General features: G+C 40.2%; 1 long non-coding RNA gene across 2 annotated transcripts; it reads right to left on the bottom strand.

The window, feature by feature from the left end:
* Window positions 1–110: 110 nt before the first annotated feature.
* LOC110468065 (uncharacterized) lies at window positions 111–16333 on the bottom strand. 2 transcript variants are annotated; one of them, XR_002464990.3, is made up of 5 exons: window positions 15925–16333; window positions 9496–9605; window positions 7539–8081; window positions 1301–1513; window positions 111–1200 (listed from the first exon to the last, which is right to left on the bottom strand). It is a non-coding gene; the product is annotated as an uncharacterized LOC110468065 (long non-coding RNA). The 2 variants fall into 2 exon arrangements; XR_002464989.3 differs by having other exon boundaries at window positions 111–1513.
* Between the last annotated feature and the right edge of the window lie 143 nt (window positions 16334–16476).

The raw sequence follows: 16476 nt of genomic DNA, 5'->3' as shown, positions 1-16476 counted from the left end.
TAAAAAATATTTAATATTGCTTGGTTTGTTGTGTCAAACTTTAACTTTATATATTTATACGATGTGGTTGCCAAGAATGTTTTCAACAGTATTCTAAATAAAGACCCTTATTTATAAAATCTGTGGTGTTATCTTGACTTTCGTTAGGGCTTCTAGAATTACTAGTGCATTTAGGAGTGGTATTAGATCTCTGCCTTGGCAGGAAGAAGATACAGGCTCTGATTCAGCAAAGAAATCAAGAACATGCTTCAGTTGCACTACTTTGCATAAATATGCTGCTGTCAAAGGGTCTCCTTTCCTCATATTCTGTTGTGGTCACTGCTAAACCTAAACATCACAAGTCATTATTAGAGGAATCAATAAATAAGCATGTTTCTCCTCCTGCCCTCAAAATTTACAATTATATTGTAGGACTTGATCTTACAAAGATGTGTTGAAACTAAGAACCACAAAAAAATTAGACTCTCCAAATTCCAGTGCAGCTACTGAAACCATACAAAACTCACGAAAATGTACTACATTTTTGGACAAGTGTTCACATTTTTCATTCAAGTTCTATTTTTCAAGTGTTGATACCAAGTTCATGTATTCCCAGGTATTAGAAACTAATTGCAAAGGAGTTTTTGTCATAAAGTTCAAGTTAGAGATCACAGTTTTCCTCAAGTTCAAGTTGGAATGTAGGCCAAAGATAGGCAGTTTTAATTTGGATTTGAACTTTATGCATCTCTGGCAGCACTGCTCCAGGGATTTGCTTCTTGTTTAGAGCCTCTCTAAAAATAACCAGTGGGCTCTGTTTCATTCAGTATCTATGTGTAACCTTGAAAGTTGGCTGTGCAACTGAAAAATTTTAAGCCCTGAGCTGGTTGTCATTGGAAAGAAACAATCAGGGCATTTCTGTGCATCTGGACAAGAATAACCAGCAACTACAAACTGTTTCTTATCACATCCCTATGCTTTATAGATTTTGTAGAAACATCACAGTAAAATAAAAACAAAAAACACACTGAAAACCAATCTAGGTATCGTCATCATCCCTAAATACTTTGATGACAGACTAGTCATTGTATTCTCTGTTAGGTGATTCTTAAAGAGGGAGTTTGTGCAGCTCTTACCTTAATCAGAAAAAAGAAAAAGGGAACAGCTAATTCCAGGGAATGTCTCCCACTCCTTTTATCACGTATGGCCTTGAAGATCAATGTTCTGTGGAGAGGAGAGGAGCAAGCTGCCATGTGTTGAGCAGAGCAATGCAGTTGCTTCTCCTTCTTCCTGGGGCAGTCATGCTCCAAGCTTGGTGACTTACCTGAAGCCAGAGGGGCAGGGATGGTAGCAGCCATGGGTATTCCTTCCTCATCCGTGAGCTTGGGGTCATGGTGGATGATAAATCAGTGCCAAGGCACAGGACCATCCTGTGGAGCAGCCCAGGCTCCCATGGATCAGAGGAGACTCTGAGGCAGGACTGGCCACTCAGCATCTTCATCAAAGTCCAACTTTGTAAAGGTCTCCCATTGATTCACTGTGGGCAGAAAACACTCCAGCCTGTAAAGACTGATCTTACCCCTTTCATTTTTCCATTAAAAATAAAAATCAAACTAATTTGAGAATGTGATAATTCATACTGTCATAAATCAGGAGGGTCCCTACTAAGATGGGAAAAATGGCCCAGGTTAGTTGGAAGTCTGTATCCCTCATAAAAGCTAAGCAGAGACAGTTGCCTCACAAATCAGCACATCACACATCATCAATATAATTTGCATTGCTTTCAGCAAACAATCAGGTCCACAATGCAAAAGAGCCAAAATAATGCTTTTGTGAAATAATATCTTTTAATCCCCATAAAAGTAAAAGTAACAATTTTACTGCCATTAAATGGCAACCAAAAAGTATTTTGGCAGCTCAGGAATAACAGAGGCTCTGGACATGCTGGCAGCACAGAGTTCATGCCTGCCTTGCTTGCACCCCACTTCTGAGGGACACAATGGGGGGGTACCTGGTTGTAGGGCTGGCATGGCAGAGTGGGCACAGGGCACTTGTGCTCAACAATGTACATGCAGTTCCATGTGAAGTCATGTATATTGCATTTCACTGATTTATTTTAGCCCCCGAGTTTCCACATACTGATGTTAATGTTACAACAGAGAACAGGCATTTAGCACATCCTAAAATAGATGGATGGATGATGAAGAAAAAATATTCATAGGTTTCCTATGCAGAGGCCCTCTTTCTCCCATTGATGTCAGTGAGAAAAGTTCACTGGACTAAGGCCAAAGGGCATCAGCACTGGTAAATACATGTTTAGGTTACAAATATATTTATTTCTTTTACTTAGATAAGGAAAATTGTTCCCCTGTGCCATTTCTTCCTGTTTATTTCTATGGTAAGAAATATATTTAAAACAAAGCCCTGTGCATCAAGAGAACAGCATGTAACTGATAGAAATATAGCCCAGTCTATAAGTAAATATTTTAGTAATATATAGTAATATTTGTAAATACTTATATCAAATATGTAAATATTTATATAGTAAATATATAGTAATATTTGGATTCAGAGTTTTAGTTTAGTTCTGACACAGTCAAGGAGCATATGCAAGACTGATCCAACATTTGGTTCTTAAACTGGGTTCTTGAAAATGAGTTTAGGTATTTAGGGTTGATCCTACAAGACAAAGTGCCGCCTACCTTGGTCTACAGAAACACTCCAGCATAGGCTCTGAACACACACTGCTAGTCTGAAAGTTTATATCACACAGGTTCAACATGATGTTTCCTGAGGAACACTGCCTCCAAAGGCAAAGGCATACAGATACAAACAAATAAAGGAAAGTAGCTGTCTTCAAACATAATGATAACTGCACATTTTAAGAATGTTTGATTTGATTTGGTAACCTAAGAAAGTGCTGCTTGACAAACCCAGCATTACTGATTTATCTCACTCAAACCACTGCTATGGAAAAAGTGAAGAGGAATAAATTTATACTTCACTTACATGCGAAAAGTGCTCTGATTTTACATTTCATCAGATCATTTGCCAGTATGAGAATGAAGAGGATCTTTTTCCTACTTTCAATGTTCCACAACAAAGTGCAATAAAATTGCAAATTTTATGTTAACAATGTTAAACACCATTTCCTGTATTATCATAGCAATACTGCTACAGAAGTATTTCACATAGTGAACATTCAATTTTAGGTAAAAGATATATGAGCTATTCTTGGTAAATGTTTTCCCTTTAAAAAGATTTTATTATCTGTATCCAAATATATTAAAGAAATATTAAATTGGCAGTTGCTTCACACCAGATGCTGCTCTTCTAAAATGACTTGTCATTTTCAACTCAAGATAAAGACCTTAAAAAAACCCCTTGGAAGTGGACAGAAAAGCAGTTTTCATTTTACATCTTATATTGTGCAGAGATAATTGAAAGGTTCAAAGTGTGCAAAGGTCCAAAACTGCCATCTTCAGAAGAATTACATCCAAAAGAGACAAGGAAACTTTTTTACCTCATACCTCATGAATGTTAATGAATGGATTAATTAATATTCCATTTTTGTTTAAAAATTTCCTTGAAATCAGTAGAAATATTTCCAGCTTCAGTAGGAATATTTTCAGACTACTGCACACAACACTGTCTGGGATAGTGTTCATGCAGCAGTGCAAAGCCAGGACAAACTCCCTGCTGTGACCCTCTGCTCATGCTCTGGTCACTGACCCATTTCTGTCACAACGCTTTCAGATGTGCCCATCCCCCAGAGCACAACCCTCTGAACAAGCTGCCAGGCTTTATTGCTCACCTGATCTTGAAAGTACCATCCAGAAACTGCCCCCACAATAGTGCTGAAAGCCTACAACAGCTCCTCAATGAGTGGCTGACACAGAGCCTGCGATAGCAGGAGATGGCATGAAGGTCATTTCACACAACTTGCGTGTGGCAATCTTGGCTTCACAGGCAGTAGGTAAAAAGGCCTGTGCAGAGTCAGAGTGCAAATCCAGAGATTTGCACAACCTGAAGATCATCTTGGGAGGCACATCCAAGTGCCTCATCAAGCGCTATTTACTATCAGCTCACCCTCCCTCAGCGTTTCAAATCACTGGTTTTCTTGTAAAACTGTTGAACAGCCATAACCTCCTCTCCTTGATGGATGCGGCATGCTCCCTTCTCCACAGGCTTGTTGCACAACTGGGAATGTCATTAAGTGGAGACCTTTCCATTTTTGACATTTCAGGGCTAATGAGGGAGGGGATGGTCCCTAGCACAGTAGAGAAGAGCTATCAGATAGTCTTTTCCCTCACAAGACCCAGCAGGAATGAGGAACATGTCTGACAGAACTACGAGGAATCCAGAAATTTCCCTGTGGACCCAGAAACCTATGTTTTGCATACACAGCCACTTCTGAATAAAACCCTTAACATTGTAAGCTAATGGTGAAAACTGATCTATCCTGTAACCATGGGGTGATGGAAAACCTCAGGGGTTTCCCAATAATACAGTCAACATGGCACAGAACTCACTTTTTGTTTCTACAATACTAATAACTTTTAATCATCTACAGGCATATTAGCAACATCAACAAGTGTGCTATTTTATGTAATACTCAATGTATAACCTCACATTTATCAATAGCAAGGCAAATACTGTAACTACTTATTAAAAACTTACTAAAATCTCTAACAGACAATAACCACTTAATCACATGATTAAGGGAGGTTGCAATTTTCATTGGAATGTCGTTTGGTTTTTTGTGGTTTTTTTTTTTGTTTTTGTTTTTGGTTTTTTTTGGGAGTCTCAGCACAGCTATCACCTAGTGCTGCATATCCATGGCAGTAAAAGGGGTGCCCCAATCTCCACAGTTCTCCCTAACCCACCAGAACTGACCTTGAGCCTTTTCTGGTCCAACAGCCACATCTGCTGGGAAAAAATTTAACTACATTTCTTCCTGAAATCATTGCTTGGTGAACTCCATGTTCTGTTTTATCATCTTTCCATAATGTAAGGTTTGTTGATGCAGAAACAGCAAAAATATTCACAGTCTTCAGTACCTGGAGGCCCATACACTAGGAACATCAAGAAAAATATATTGGAAATACCAGTTCCTTCCCTACCAAGAACCTCCTACAGAAACAGAGAAAAAAATTGTAAGAATAATATTAATAATGTAAGAATAATAAGAATAATGGTTGGGTTTTGGCTTTTTTACTGCTCGACAAATTTTGGGGCACCACTCTGATTTTCTTTAAGTGAAAAATAAAGACAAAAGTAGGAAGAAAATGGAAGGTGTTTGGATGCATTGTATGGCCTGTGCTGAGAGCAGTGGTCCTGAGGCAGACAGGCTGCTTGCCAAGAAGGCAGGTGAGGAAGATCAGAGGAACTGCAGATGACAGCAGGATCACAATGACATTGTCTGGTGACAAAGTCCCTCAGTAGGGCGCAAATCTTGGCCACTGGACCAAGGGAGGTGATTTTCCTTTCTACTTTGGCTCTAGTGTGATCCCACCTGGAGCTGTGCCTCCAGCTCAAGGCCTCCTCAGCACAGAAGGGATATTGACCTGTTGGAGGAAGTCCAGAGGAGGCCATCAAGATGATCAGAGGGATGAAGCACCTCTCCTATAAGGAAAGGCTGAGAGAGTTGGGTGTGTTTAGCCTGGAAAAGAGATAGCTTCAGGGTGACCTTCAAGTACATGAAGGGAAAATACAAGAAAGATGAAAATAGGCTATTTAAAAGACCATGTTGTTATAGGACAAAGGAGAATGGCTTCAAAATGAAAAAGAGTAGGTTTAGATTAGCTATTAGGAAGAAATTCTTTACTGTGAGGGTGGTGAGGCATTGGAAGAGATTGCCCAGGGATATTGTGGGTGTTCCATCCCTGGCAGTGTTCAAGGCCAGGCTGCATGGAGCTCTGAGCAACCTGATCTAGTAAGAGGTGTCCCTTTCCATAGCAGAGGGGTTGGAACGAGATGATCTTTAAGGTCCTTTCCAACCACAACCATTCTATGATTCCCTTTATACTTTGGCCACACAACATTCCTTTATTTCACATCAATGCTCTGCTTCTGAATCCTAAACCAAATGAAGCAATAAATTTTTTGTTCTTAATTTTTTTACTTGCTTTTATGGCACCCGTGAGTTTCCTGAGGCAGGAACCTAGACAATCCACATTTGAGAGCTGCTGCTTGCTGCAGCGTGAAAGTACACTACTGAACAAGCAGCGTGTAGGCTTTTCTCCAAGCCACCGGAGGGCAGCATTTCCATGTAAAACAAGACTTAGACATCCTTTTTTTTTTTTTTTTTTTTTTTTTTTTTTTTTTTTTTAATGTACCATACATTCCTTTTTTTCCCCCCCCTCACATCTAACTCTCTCAGCTCAGGTAGAGAGTATCATTCCATACCACAACAACTGAAATCAATGAGCCGAATTTCTACTCAGTGTAAATTCATCAGTCTTGCTGGCAGTTGACACAGTATATTGGTACCCTTAGCTGTTGGGATTATTACAGCAAGTACAAGCTCATGGTTTGAATTTAGATGCTCAAATATGCATTTTCATGGAAAAGCTACAGGCTTTTGTGTCTATATGGCAAGGCATCCTGATATCTGGACTAAAGTTTGGGATGAAGAGCATCACAGAGCAAAGCATTTATACAACAGCTTGTCAAGGGAGACCCATTCTTCATCCAGGCACGTAATACTCTCATTACAGATTTAATGCCATAGAAATACAAATGGATGCAAGGGGGTTCATGTGTCACACGTGTTCCTTTGTATGGGACAGGTCACACTTACATCCCTTTGTTCCCTTTGGAAAGTAAGCGTGGTATGTGCTAGGCACTCATGCTCTACACTCTCAAAGGCTGTCCTCTGCAGAACTACACACTTGAAACAGCTTGCAGTTGAAAGCCAGCTGCACAAAATGTAGTCCCAAACACGCTTTTCAAAAGCTTCACAAATACCAATTACATTAAGCGATAAGAAAAAAAAGCAACAAAGTAATGTGCCTAATTAACAAAGCTAGAGATGGAGCCAGCCACTTGGTTTGAAGTACTTCCAAGAGAGACGTTAAATGCAATGGTCAGGGCAACTCTGGAAGAAATAAATTAACATGCTGGGTTAATATTTCAAGCTCTGTGGGAGTAAAAACTGTGTGTGGTAAGGGGAAACAAAGGTAAAAATATCACAGGGTGCTATTCTGTTTGTTTGTTTGCCAAGGACACTTTAGTTTTTGCCATTTAGTATTCTTTATGGCACGCCTGAAATTATGTAGGAAGACATAAAAGTGTCAGCATTGTGTCACTGGCCTTCCTAAATTTATCTTTTACCCACCTGTTAAATCTCAGCTCAAGGTCAAGAGAAAAACCATTTTGAGTGAATGGACTATGAGATAGACACATTCATGAAAAATATCTTAGTAGGGTTCTTTTATCTTTAGTACCATCTGCAACAACAGCTTAAAATATTCCCCACACCATAGACAACAGTGGAGTTTTCTTCTGGTCCTCATAAATACGAAATGACAGACAGCTGCCTGGTCCCAAATTTTAGATACCTGTGGTTGGGAAAGCTCAGGCCATCAAAAACTCTCAAGTTCCAGCAAGCAGGGTGGCTTGAATCCATTCCAGTACTCATCTGTTGGCAGCTGTTTCCATCTGCTCCTTCTTGAACCATTCTGCTCACTCCCCAGGGAAGAGCAGGAAGATTGTCACGCAATGAACTTGCTTGTTGTGAGCTGGCTGCTCATGTTTTACCCCAATCTGTCATCTCACCTCATCTGCTCTCTGGCCTCTTTTTGCCATAAAAATTCTGAGTTCCGCTCTGCACCTAAGGGGAAAAAGAAACCCCAAACCAACTATTCCTCAAATGTGGGTGCCAAAACATTATTCCTTCTTTTAAATACAAATAATTATTGTGAGCAAGAGATACAGAAAAGATTGATCAGATCACTTACTCCTCACAGCTGAATTACACAGTGATTCCTGCATGTATGTTTTGCAGCTAAAAGCGTCTGGCATACCTTCACTTTGTGATGAGGGCAGACAGATGCCCTTCAAGCACTCCATGATCATTACCTGCAGCCTTTTTTTGTTTGGTTCTGTGGTAAAACACAAAATGGAGAGGGAGGAAAAAAAAAAAATCTATTTTAGACATCAGTGGTTATGTTTCCAGACTTGCAGCTGAGCCTTTAGGAACTTTGGTTGACTGAGCAAATGTCTGTGCACATTAAGGCTCCTCTCTTAATTTGTCCCATTGCTATTTAATGTACTTGTTAACTTGATATCTACACATTAACATTAATTGGCCAGACTAAGCAAAAGATTTTATTTTTTCTTAACCAAGATGATTAGTTTTATATTTTTATCTTTGAAAGTTTTAATTTATGCTTTGATATATTTTCTCTAGCCTGATTTTCAACTGGACCAAATCCTCTCTAATCTCTTGGGCATTCAAAACTTTCAAGTGTACCCAAAAATGCAAACTTCTGCTCAGATCTTTTTTTTTTCAGTCCCAAAGTACCTGAAAGTACATCCCTAAGTATAAGCAGCGTTCTGCAGATCCTATTCAGCCTAGGGTTCAGAGGGGAGAAATAATCAATAAGAGAAGCAATACAACAGAATATGGAAACATAGTTGAACAAGATTCCATTAGTAACACAAATGCAATCATATGGATTTTGATCTGGCCAGAATTATACATATTTGTGGTTATATTGATTAAAATACCTCCTAAGGGCTTTACAAGCATAAGCTCAGGAAAACTGAGAGTAATTTCACTGACTTGCCCCATCACCTTTTCTGTGGTGCACTGTCCTTTGCAGCATGCATGTGTCTGCTTGGATTAGGCCGTGGTCAAACTGGGCACAGCAGCACTTCTGCATGGAGACCTTTCTGTATAATGAAGGCTTCTGAAGGTGCTTGGCTTGATAAAGCAATTAAGAAACATCTCTGCCCACCTCCTGAATTGCTACCATACAAAACACCATTTTCTCCACTTTTTAACAGGCAGGATAAGCTGGAGAACAATTTCAGAAGAACCTGTAGAAATCTATTGTATTTTTTATTACAGTTGGAAATTTTTTAAAGAAAAAAAAGTCTCTATTATAGATTTGAGAGCTGGACCCTCCTTTTTTTCTCATTGCTCCATAGGAAAACCAATAAGCATGCTATTGTAGGTCCTCTTAGGATGAGAATCCATCATAGAAGAGCAGAAAGGTCCAATTTTGTTTGAGAATGGAGCATTTCTTAAGGAAGACCCAACTCTGATTTCTTGCAGGCCAACTCTGAATATCTTGTCCCACTGTGATTCTTCTCTGCTTCCTCATTATTTCCCAACTCCTTCTACCACTGGGCTACCTAGAGGCAAAGACTACAACTGCAAAACCTGGCAGAACCCACAGATGAATCAGGCTGAATCAGTAAACAAAGACTAAAAGTGCAGTGTCATAGGAACAACCATATCACTGTGCCTCAAGTGAAATAATTTAAATACAAACCTGATGCAAATCTTACCAGGATTTCCAGCCACAGTCTGGAGGGCTGGTATAATCCTATTGCACTGGGATTTTTACAGAAGTCTTCCCCAGGTCCTGGAAACTCTGGGTAGAGCATGTTCCTGCTTCCTGAAGTGGAGAAACCATTCATTATAGCGTGTCCCAGAAGGGAAAGGCAGAGGACAAACTAAGAGAGGTGCCATCCCTTCCCTATTGCCTTTCTTCTAGCTCTCAACACTTCATTTAACTGGAACAAAAGGCTGCTGTTAATGCTAAGGCATAGGCCCAGGCAAGAGACAGGATAAAGAAACCTGCATTCCCAGCAGCTGGTCCAAGATTTGGGACAGAAAGTGGATTTTGCTTTCCATTTACTCACATTTATATTGTATAAATCCTGGCTCTTGACAAAAGAAATGCAGCAGACTTCATCCTTAGTGCCAATTATTTAACTAGCATCATTGGAACTATTATACTTTGTATCTCTTCATATGTAGCATTCAAATAATTACTTCAACAGGATTAAATGTTATATTTCATGGGACTGGCTGTGTAAATATTTACAAAATAGAGAACAAAAAAGACATCTCAGAGTTATTGATTCATGTCAAATATTGAGAAGCTGGGTTAATCAAGGGATTTAAGCAATGCATTAAACCTTTGAGTCAGCATTCTTGAGATTTATTTAAACTACTCTTACCTTTCAACATCTAAAGTTTTACAAATCATTTGTAACAATAAAGACAGGCCATTTTCGCATCTGTCTGAGGACATTTCAGTTACTCAGAGTAGGCTGAAGAAGTAATAACAGCTGTGAAAAGTGAATTATTCAATAAAGTTCTCATTTCAGTAAAAAAAAGTTAAGAAATGTTCTAATTATTTTGTTGTATTAGAGAAATAGTCAACTGATGGGCAAGCATATACATTTTATAAAATGGAACATATTTCATACTCCTTGGTCAGAAATAGACCCTATTTTTTTCTGGTTTTTTGGTGGTTAAATGAAAAAGATACACTTGCAGCACTGAGAGCTGCATGCCTTTTTCAAGAAAAGACTAGCACCTCCTGTTCTGTATTCTGTATATAGTAGTTGTGAAATACATATGTCTGTATCTATGTGTTTGTGTCTGTTGCTATGTTCATGCACCTGCAAATTGGCTGAGATCTTAAAAACATAATGACAGCATTAGTAGAGTTTTGTTTTCAGAAAAGGCTGACTAGGCCAGTCTGAGAAAGTCAAGGACCTTTTAGGACCCCCAAAACAAATCAACTAATAAAATAAAGCCAAGTCCCTGGCCTTTTCTGAAATTCTAGCTGTAGTAGATGGTAGGAATTAAATGGTTCTAACCTATGTGCCCTCTTTTGGCAATGCAGATTCAGAGCCCTCAGGATGACTGAGCTCAGCTCGTAGTAATGAGTTTAGATAAGGGTTTTTTTGTCATGTGCTGACAGGAAACTTCCAATTGTAAGCTCAATTTTCCTCATCACCAGCTGGATTTTTGCTGGATCACACCTAGATCAGCATGAAGAAGACAAGGGACAAATCTATATCCTTCCATAACACAGCATTGGAACAAAGTAGCGCATTAGCTGTATGCCTAATTTTGGATACTTGAAGTAGATTTTGCTATGATTTAGCTCCATGATTTCTTGAGGAGCAACTACTTCTGTTTTGGGGAATGTCTCATCAAAGACAAAACCCGACACTTTTACTACAGCCTTGACTCGAGGATGTGCTCCAAAAGAAGCTCAGTGCCTCACCCAGACCAGCTGCACTCCAGATTTAAGGAGCTGGGGGTGAGACAGACAACTCAGCAGTTTTTTGCAGTGCTTATTGCCCTTTTTGCCAGGAAGGTGCAGTCTTCTCTTCCCTACAGGTAAAACAGTTTGGAAATCTCCCTAGTCCTTCAGCAAGCAGCAGAACACCACCTCGCCTTACTTGTGGGCACCATCTCCATCAACTGTATCTGCTCGGCTCCATCTCCCATCAATTTTCAGCAAAACCAAATGGATTCAGGTGGGAGTTTCTCTTAGTTAACAGAGTGGGTAAAGACCAAAGATGATCTCTAACATGTCACAATATTGCTTCCATTTTTTTCCAGAGCAGCTTCCATTTATCTCACAGTTTGATGCCCACTTTCTGAAGGATCCCAAAAGAATTTGCAAAACAAAAAGAACTTTCACTCAGAAATGTCAGTCCAGTAGAAATGGATGAACAAGTGCAACTCATCAGGCAGAGTACAGCAAATTCTTCCCAGCTCAAACAAAGCCATGCAGTGGTTGGAAAACATAGATGGGAATGAAGTACGTAGTCAAGCAAAACTGAAGTAATTAAGAATAAAAAAAAAATCCAGCTATAACAGTGCAGGAACAAGCATTTAGCCATAACTTCTGCTGCTTTGGTTACTCTCATTAAAAGCATCGTGACATGCAAAGAATTGCATCAGGCTTTGGGCTACACATCTCTTCAGACATGCAACATCTCTATAACTCCCTCAGTCAACAGCAAGCATGAACCCACAATTTTTTTCTCCATTCTCATTCTTTCTATGAAAGGCTTTCATCCAATTAATGACAATTCAGAGGGGTAAATCTAGCCTTTCAGAAAACTAATAACATCTATGTTATTGCAGCTGCTTTATTTTTAAATTATTTTCAAGGACAAAATGAGTACATTGCATGCTAAGTCCATCACAGCTTTCCATTTGAAGACCTCAAACCAAATGATTTACAAGGGTCAGTGCTAACAGAGCAATTCACAGCATGATGTAATCTAAAACTGATAAAGAACTGCACTGAAATACTGTTGAGTTGTCGTGAATTTAATACAAAACAGCACAGGCTGAATTATAGCATTCAAGTGTTGCAAAACTGGTCTTGCAACTCTGCCTGCCTTTTCTTTTGAGGTTATAACTTACAAATAATTCTCTCAGCCTCCTCCAGCCTTAAAACATTTTGAAAGTACTCTCCAGTTTTATTCATAATTGTGCACAAAGCCACAGGTTCTCTCAACATCTCATTTTCTTCCTCATATTGTTACAATGGGTCATTCTTTTTCTTTGAAGAGAAACTGAGTGATGAAGTCAGAGCTAGGCTTACATTTCAGGGGTGGGAGCTTCTTCAGCAGTCACCATTGTTGGGGTCCTCACTAGAAAACCCAGTGAAAGAAGAGGCTACAGAGGAGTGCAGAATCAAGTACTCTTGATACACTAATAGAGCACCAAAGCATACAGCAAAGCCTCCTGATGTACATTTCTGTGCCTATACAACCCTGGGATTGGGATCTGTCAATCCAGAGTCTTCGGCAAGAGGCAAAATATCTTCATACAATAATGAATATAATTAAATAAAATTTTAGAAAAAGGCTAAACTTTCACTTCAAATTAATGAGTTACTAAGTTTAGAAGAGTTAGGGAATACATGCTCAGTCATCTCCCACATTGAGAAGAAAGCTCCTTTGGAGTCAGAATTCACTGCAGTTCTCAGCTAAAGAAGTAGAGAGCAGGGTGATGAAAAAAAGAATAGCATGTGAACCCACTACTTTTTTTTTTTTAGTTTGTAGACAGAATTTAGACTTCTATCTGAAAGACAACCTACCTTTTCTTGTATATGATTCCCCTGAGGATGCTGAAGTATAGGGCACAAAGGTGATCCCAGTACACCAGATACAGAGGGGAAAGAAGGACTTGCTCTTCCTGTGTCATCAGAACAGTGAGGCAACCTAACACCAGATTTGAAACTAAAATACATCTATGGCTAAAAGCTATTCTTCCACTATTGCCACTAAAACTTCTGAGTTAGAAGAATAGTTAAAATTATAGATAGACCAACAGGACTGCTCAAAGTGCACATATACTGTCCTGACTGTAGGCATGCCACAAAAGAGACCTTCACAGAGACTTTCCTAAACTCTACAGCTTATTTTCCTCACTTATGCCAGATTTTGGTCAACCCCAGCTCAGTGTAGATGATCATCAAAATCTCTCACTAGTTATTAGAATCAGTTCAGGGAAAAAAATGTATTTCCAAGGTGAACGGCTTTTAATGCATTTAAAATTTTTCTGGTAACACCATCTGCAGCTGCTGCTGCTGCTATACCATAATCCTTTTCCAAACAGATTGTGAACTGTTTGGATAACCTGCCAACTCTGTACTTCCTACAGAGGTTTCCCAGCAGTATTAATGCTGGTTTAGTTCTTTTTAATGTGCAAAACTTACTAAAATTAATTAATAAGTACACTTAAAATGACAAGTTGAATCACAGAAAAGCTAGACAACTTGGAGACTCACACACTCACACATTCACCTTCATATAAAACCCTCCTTAAAGATATCAAATATAAACCAGATGTTTAAGGATTTAAAGATGTCAAACATAAACTAGAATAAAATCCAGTTATAATATTCTTATTTTTTTATGGGACTAAGAGGACAGGAGTGCTACTGTCAAGTTTGGGATTAATCATAATTCCATAGGAAGTTTTGTCTGCAAGTAGGAACTAGGAAAATTAGATTATTTTATTTGTCTATCATAATCCAAACATTTCTAATTATGAAAAAATACTTTTTAAAATTAAACTAGAATTTCATATTGCTATATGGCAAACTTTAAGCAAAACTCTGCTCAGACACAGCAGCTGCTAAACTGTCTTAAACCTTCCATTCCATGCAAACCAACAGCCATTTATGTGGTGTTATTAACTATGGCTAATCAAACAAATGCAAATCATGCTGCAGTCTACCATGCAAAGCAAACTCCTTGTGCCTTAATATGCAGTTATTTTGTGCCATGACCCCTGTTAAATAAAGATATTATTTTTGAACACTTTCCCTCTCAAGCTTCAATATAAACTTCAAACATGACATTGTCTTTCATTTTCTACATGAAAATTATGTCTAAACTTACATTCCAATTTATATTTCTGAAAGACCTACTATTTCAGTAGCTACCTTGCTCCAGATCTCACAAGCTCTTGCTTGCCCATCAGTCTCTGATATGGGGCCCTCCTTCATGTCTTTTGAAACATCTAACTCTTCTGTTTCTACCAATGCTGCTTCATCAATTACAGCTTTAGTAACTTCAAAGAAACCTTGCAGGTCACTTAAGCATGGCCTCCCCACCTGAGTCCATGAACATTCTCTTTAATCAAGCTTTCTAGCTTTTAACACGTACTCCCAGATGAGGAGGTCATGCACCACTCTCCTTCAGTTCCCCAGACAAGAGGGGAAGCCCAAGCAAGTGAAGCTGCACAATGTCTCATTCCCACAGTCACCTTAGATCCCAACACTGAAATTCCTAAAGAGGAATCACTCACTGCAGGAAAGGCAACATGGAAGGCAGGAGCTAATGAGCTGGGAAAGAGTCTTTATAGTTGTGGCTGTGACCAGAAGGACCCACAAGCCCAGGATTCACAGGCTCTTAACATCTTCCTGAGTCACCTGCTCTCCACAGCCTTCATTAACTCTCGGAACCTACCCTACAGTTCTTTCCCATTGGTCCCCAGATCCATTATTATCAAAAATAGGCGTTTACTATGATTTAAAGAAATTTTCACATGTTTTATTACTGTCAGTGAGTCAACATCCTCTTTTCCTTTCTTAATGCCAGGCTTGGGTTCACAGCCCTCTTTTCCCTCTGTGTCCTCTGGCTGGCAATTCTCAAGGATTTTAGATAGTGTTTCTGTACTTGTGATTCTCAGATTCTCCCTCTGTCATCAACCTTTCTGCCTCTGTTCAGTCCCAGTGCTGAAGCTGCTGTCTGGCATCTCTTCCTGGAGATTTTTTCATCAGTTTATGCTAGCTGAAGTACAGAGTTGCCTTGATTTAGCTTCACTTTCCCATTTCTCATTCATAGCTGATACGAGTAACATACTCCCATTCTTGCTGTCTTCCCTCCCTATTTCCAAGAGTCACATACAAATAGCACCAGGTTCCAGGCCTTCCTTTTAGCACCAGCTTAAAGTCTGTTACCATTTTCACAGATAAATCTGCTGGTTAGACCTCTTTGGAATGTCTCACCACAGCTACTGCAAAGTTTTCTTCTCTGCATTCCAACCATGCAACACTCTTTGCATGGAAGCTGCAGGTGACCAAACACCTCGTCTTACAAACCTGAGCACACCGATTGCTCCTTGACAGCCTTCCACTTGTTCTTCACCTGCTGTTGCCACACATCTGAATTTCTTTCCTACTTGCAAGTTCAGCCCAATTGCATTCCCCTGGTCTGCCCTCTTCCATTCAGCGTTGTGCTGTCCGTACCACTTGTACATTCCATCAGCATTCCCTAACCAGGTACCTTTCAATTGTATGTTTCACCAGCCTATCCCGTTCATCATGACATGACCTCCCATGCTCAATCCACAAAAGCTCACCTCTCCAGGATTTCCCATAAGTCCATTCCTTCTAAGACGATGGCAGCAAATAAAATAAAATACAAAACACTTCTACATACCTCTCTTACTTCCTTTCCACACAACCATCTTCTGGCTGTTCTTCAAGCTCCTTGCAAGACAGGAACTGGGGGGTTTTTGAAACTTCCCTTACCATTATTTGTGATTTGGTGAGCATAAAAAAAAGAATAAAAAACACAAACCCAAATTGCAACGTCCTACCAACACAGGCGTTAGGAAAAACAACCTAGTGAACAGTAGGAAAAGACGAAGAAATGGTGTGGGTGTGTGGAACCAAGTAAAAGCACAACGTGATTGGAAGGGACAACCCTGGGTACCCCTGGGGAGATCTTGAATCCTGCCCTTCAGCCGGTCCGGCGCAGGCAGGACGAGCACAGCCGTGACTCATGCCAGTGGTGCCCGAGAGGGTCAGGGGACGCTCGGTGTGACCGCCGCGGGGCCGCGGGAAGGTGAGCGGGGCGGGGGCTCTGCCCGCGGCCCCGGGTCCCGGAGCGGCGCCCCGGGCGCGGCGCGGCGGCGGGCGCGGCCCGCGCCAGGACCCGGGCGGGAGCGGCGCCTGCGCGGCGGTGCCCGGCGGCGGGCGGGCTGCACCG

Source organism: Lonchura striata, chromosome 6, assembly GCF_046129695.1.
Source record: "Lonchura striata isolate bLonStr1 chromosome 6, bLonStr1.mat, whole genome shotgun sequence".
Lineage (NCBI taxonomy): Eukaryota > Metazoa > Chordata > Aves > Passeriformes > Estrildidae > Lonchura > Lonchura striata.
The sequence above is the reverse complement of the archived record's forward strand: the minus strand, read 5'-3'. Positions and strand labels throughout refer to the sequence as shown.